The sequence below is a fragment of the Microtus ochrogaster genome (genome assembly GCF_000317375.1).
Source record: "Microtus ochrogaster isolate Prairie Vole_2 chromosome 14 unlocalized genomic scaffold, MicOch1.0 chr14_random_1, whole genome shotgun sequence".
Taxonomy (NCBI): Eukaryota; Metazoa; Chordata; class Mammalia; order Rodentia; family Cricetidae; genus Microtus; species Microtus ochrogaster.
This window is the reverse complement of record NW_004949096.1, coordinates 28,810,764-28,816,029: the sequence shown is the minus strand read 5'-3', so window position 1 is coordinate 28,816,029 and position 5,266 is coordinate 28,810,764.

Sequence of the window (5,266 nt, the reverse complement as noted above, 5' to 3'; positions counted from 1 at the left end):
CACGTACTGGCTTTGTGGGAGCCTAGGCAGTTTGGATGCTCACCTTACTAGACCTGGATGGAGGTGGGTGGTCCTTGGACTTCCCACAGGGCAGGGACCCTGATAGCTCTATGGGCTGACGAGGGAGGGGGGCTTGATTGGGGGAGGGGGAGGGAAATGGGAGGCGGTGGAGGGGAAGAGACAGAAATCTTTAATAAATAAATAAATGGAAAAAAAAATAAATGTCTCTTTGATGCCGGGCTTGCAGGTGTGAACAGGACAGAGTCCTGCTGCTTCTCATTCCAGGCTCTGACCTCCAACACTCTAAATCTCTATCCCCGTCTGTTCTGTGAGTCAATGTGGAGCTTTCCCAACTCGGTGAAGCCAGAAGTTGCTGCTGGTGCTTACGCTCCTCTAGCGTGCAAGACTTTCGACACCTGCAATTAGTCAGGATTAGTCTTGACTAATCTGCGAAGTGGGCGGGGCCAATGGCTGATGTCAACAATAAGATGAAAAGTGGTCTCTTGTGGAGCAAGGGTGAGTAGAGAAAGGTGGCTCTTCTCCTGCACTGCGACATCTTCACAATGGGGCCTCAATGCTCCACACAATCGGGGGTGATAGCCAGCCCCCCAAGTACCACCATGGAACAGCTGCCTAGCTTGGAGCTTAAACTAAGATTATATTCTCCTAAATTCCCAGATTCCTTCTCTCTGAGTCTCCAACCAGTTTAACTTGGAAAGATTCTTTCTTCACTGGATTTTCCCCTAACACCCCACCCTACCTAGTATGCTGTGACCCTGGATTTTCCCACCATGGTAACTATAATACTTCACCCTACCTAGGATGCTGTGACCCTGGCCATGAAAGAGGCAACTGAACAACCCTCAGCTAAAGCTTGTGGCTGCTGCTTGGTCTGGCTTTGCTCTCAGGGCCACATGGAGTCACTGCTGAATGTGGACAGTGTATCTATCCCCTACTGTCCCCTCCCCTCCCCGTACTGCACTGACAGCCCCTTGCTGGGCAGCTACTCTGGAGTTGCCCACTATGCCCACAGCAGAGTGGTCTGTGGGGCCAAGCAGGGCACCTCCCATTATTTCCCTGGAGAGCAAGGCTGGGAGGACTTCACAGGCTTCATGCCCAGAGCGGGAGGGAATAGCAGAATCACAGCCAGCGCCCCACAGCCTGCAGGGCCTGATTCAAAAGGCCTCTACAGGGCAGTCTTCCACTGTGTGCCTGGGTTTCTCTTCCTGCCAGCATTCTTCCCCTAGAATAAGGGAAGTTCTATCTCCGGCCCAGAGTGTCCTGTTTTCCCACAAGACGATAAACTCATATGGCGTTACGGATGCAGGTTTTACCAAGTGCCACCTTCATGAGACAAAGCAGTGATACCATATGGGTCTCATCCTATGAGGTGTGACATATGTGCTGCCCATAGAATGAGCTATGGTCTTTGGTTGGAAGCAACACTTAAGAGCTGGCATGGGCTGTGCCCAGCATTTGCTTCCTGCTTCTGTGAGCTTACTGTCATCGCCATCCTCATTTCACAGGTAAGAAAAACAGTTAAAAAACTAAGGCCGGGCCTGCAGAGATGACTCGGTGGTTAAGGGCACTGCCTGCTCCTCCAGTAGCTCCTCCAATTCCCAGCTCCCACATGACAGCTCACAGCTGTCTGTATCTCTAGTTTCAGGGAATCCAGCACCCTCTTCTGCCCACCCCCCCGTGGCACCAGATACACTTGTGTTGCACAAGCATACATGCAGGCAAAACGGAGTGTAATTTCTTAAGTTAAAAAAAAATAGCCAAGGGGTAGTGGCACACACCTTTAATTCCAGCACTGGGGAGGCAGAGGCAGGAGGATCTCTCTGAGTTCAAGACCAGCCTGGTCTACAAAGAGAGTTCCAGGACAGCTAAGGCTGTTACACAGAGAAACCCTGTCTTGAAAAATCAAAGTAGATAAATAAAATAAGACGTAGGCAGGTTAGGTATCTGTGAGGCCCCCAACACCATCAACCTCTCCACCTCTCTGATGGCTGGATGGGAGGGCAACGTTCCCTGTGGAATGAAGGCTCCACCCACAGGGAGCGTATATCAGATCCTCTGAAGCTGGAGTCATAGATAGTTGTGAGCCATCTGATGGGGGGCATGGGAACTGATCTTGGTTCCTCTGCAAGAGTAGTAAATGCTCTTTACTGCTAAGCCATCTCTCCAGCACTCTAAATGATTACTTTTAATATAGTGGAGGCTACTACCATTTTAATTATGCCATGGATAAACCTTTATGGCATGTGGGACTGGGGGATAGGTCAGTGGGCAAAGTCCCTATTGTGTAAGCATGAAGACCCCAGCTTAGATACCCAGCACCGATCTAACAGCAAGGCATGTTGGTATGTTTTGTACTCTTGGGGGAGGGATGGGTGTAGAGGTAAGGAGATCCCAGGGCTCAGGAAAAAAGGGGAGGGTTTAAAGGATAAGATCCCAACAACCTGAGTCCCCATCTTCAGAACTCATGTAGAAAACTGGATGTGGTGCTGGGCATTTATAGTCTCAGCCCTCCTGCAGCACCATGGGAGACAGAAACAGAGCAGACTGGGAGCAAAAGCGGGCAGTAGCAGAAAGACCTAAAGAGCCTGCCTCAAAGCTAGGTGGGAGGAAAACCAGACTCCCATAAAGTTGTCCTTTGACTTCCAAGTGTGTACTGTGACCTGTGCACAAGAGGGCACACACCAACTTAATTAATTAAAAAAAAGATGGAGAGCAACAGAGAACAGCCAACGTCAACCCCTGGTCTCCATAAACACACTGATGGCTGAGTGCATACATGTGTGTCTGTGTGAGCACATACATGCACACACATACACACACACATGCACACACACATACATACACACACATGCACACACACATACATACACACATACATGCACACACACATACACATGCACACACACATACACACATGCACACACACACATACACACACAGCACACACACACACACAGAGTTTTTTTATGATATGTAGGGAAGACTTGATTCCAAAAAATTAAGTGGAAAATTGGAAACAGAATAACTATTATCCTATTGAAAATCAATGAGAAAATGAAATTGGCTTGATTACATCTGTTCTGGGAAATAGTTCTCCCCTCTTTATTTTTTAAGTAAAAGAAGTACAGTTGTCATTAGGGGTGGTGGTGGTTTACCCCAGTATCACCAATAATTCTGCAGCATCTGTCTGGAAGACACAGGTCTGCTTCATTCTACACAAGTAGGGAATGGAACCTTTTGGAGATAATTGGCCAGGTGCTCTGGAAGGGATGGGGGGTGGAGTAGGCTCTGGTCGTCCTGTGTGGAGTGTAAGAATGCCATTGCAGTTGTTGATTTGGCTGAAGTTGTAATTATTTTGATTGATTTTTTTATTTGTATATATGTATATGTGCATGCACGTATGTATATATGTAGATTCAGTATGTCGTTTTACAGGAATAAGCAAGGCAAGGCCTGGAGATACCCCTTTAAACCATGCTTATAGGATTCAGACCTGCAAGCATGAAGGCTCAACTGGGCTTCTCTCTGCGCACAGGATGGGATTCGTGGTAGTTCCCTCCCCTCATTCTAAGCCCCTGTTATCCCCACCTGTCCCCTCTTTGCGGTTCCTGCTGTGGCAAAGCTCTGGAGCGTGGAGCACAGTGGGCAGCTATGACCCAGGCCAGGAGAGGGTCTTGGAGGGTAGAAGGAAGAAGAGGAGGAAAGTGCACTGGCAAGATGGCTCCGCGAGTAAAGACGCTTGCCACCAAGCCTTGGTTTCAATCTCCAGGACCCACCTTGTGGAAGGAAAGATGGCAAGTTCTTAAGTGTATAAAAATGAATAAATAAATGCAAATTTTAAAAAGAGAGAGAGGAGGAAAAGGTGTGTGACATCATGGGTCTTACCATGCCAGGTAAGAACAATTGCATGGTGGGAAGATTTATCTTGGCTCATGGTTTTAGGGGGCTCAGTCCATCATGGCAGGCGAGGCACAGTGGGAAGGTGTGGGGAAGTTCCTGATGAAGCCTCCTTGCATGCATCAGACCAGGAAGCAGGGAGCAGGACCAGAGTCAGTGGTCTGGTTATCACCTCCAGAGGTCTATAACTGCTATGATTTCTGCCAGCTCGACCCCACCTTCTCAAGGTTCCCAGCCCCCCAAACAATGCCACCAATTGGGAACTGTAAAGTATTTTCCAGACCAATAAGCCTCTTCGCCAACGCAATAATCCAAATCAAACCAAATTAGAAAGAGCCCAGGTTTAATGCATGGCAGCCCTCCCTGGTGGCCCTCTGGGAAAACACATAGAGGGGGAAGGAGAACTGCAAAGACCACTGTTCATTATCTGGGGAGCAGTTTAAATAGCCTGAGGGAGTGGTCTTGACCCTCTCTGGGGAAGAGTCACCATTTGGCCAACTTCCTCGGAGGTGGAGTTTGGACTGAGGCAACTCCCAAGGGAGAGGGCTTGAAATGGAGCTTTCCACCAACATTCCAAAATGGGTGCCAGGGAGCTAGGGTGACACTTCCAACCAAACATCCCAGACTTCTTGGATAAGGATGTTAGGGGCTGAGGTGATGCTACCGACCAGACAGGAACAAGTGACCAGAACATGAGCCTATAGGGGATATTTAAGGGTTAAATCACAGGTGCATCCTATGAGGCTGGGTCGCTAGCCTTTCAGGTACAGTGAGCTGCTCTATATGGAGCTCCACCATGCTTGGTCTATACCTTCAGCTCTGGCCATGACACACACTGGCACCAGATCAGACCCATGGTCAACTGCCTGTACCCATGCACCAGTGTCAAGGAAAAAAAGTTTGCTTAGATCCACTTAAAATCCCCAACATTTGTCTGTAACTCCAGCACTTTGGGAATGAGGGCAGAGACAAGCGGATCCTAGGGTCTTGCTGACTGGCCACTCTGGCTGAATTAGTAAGCTCTGGGTTTGATGAGAGACCCTGTCTCAGAGTAATAAAATGGAGAGTGACTGAGGAAGACATCCAGAATTGACCTCTGGCCTCCCTATGTACTTGCCCATTCAACATGTGCATGAACACACACACACACACACACACACACGTGCATGAACACACACACACGTGCATGAACACATGCACACACACACGTGCATGAGCACACACACATACCCACACACACATGTGCATGAGCACACACACACACGTGCGTGAGCACACACCACACACACACATGCATGCAATAAAAATTTTAAGGAAGTCTTCTAATCTCTCTCTCTCTCTCTCTCTC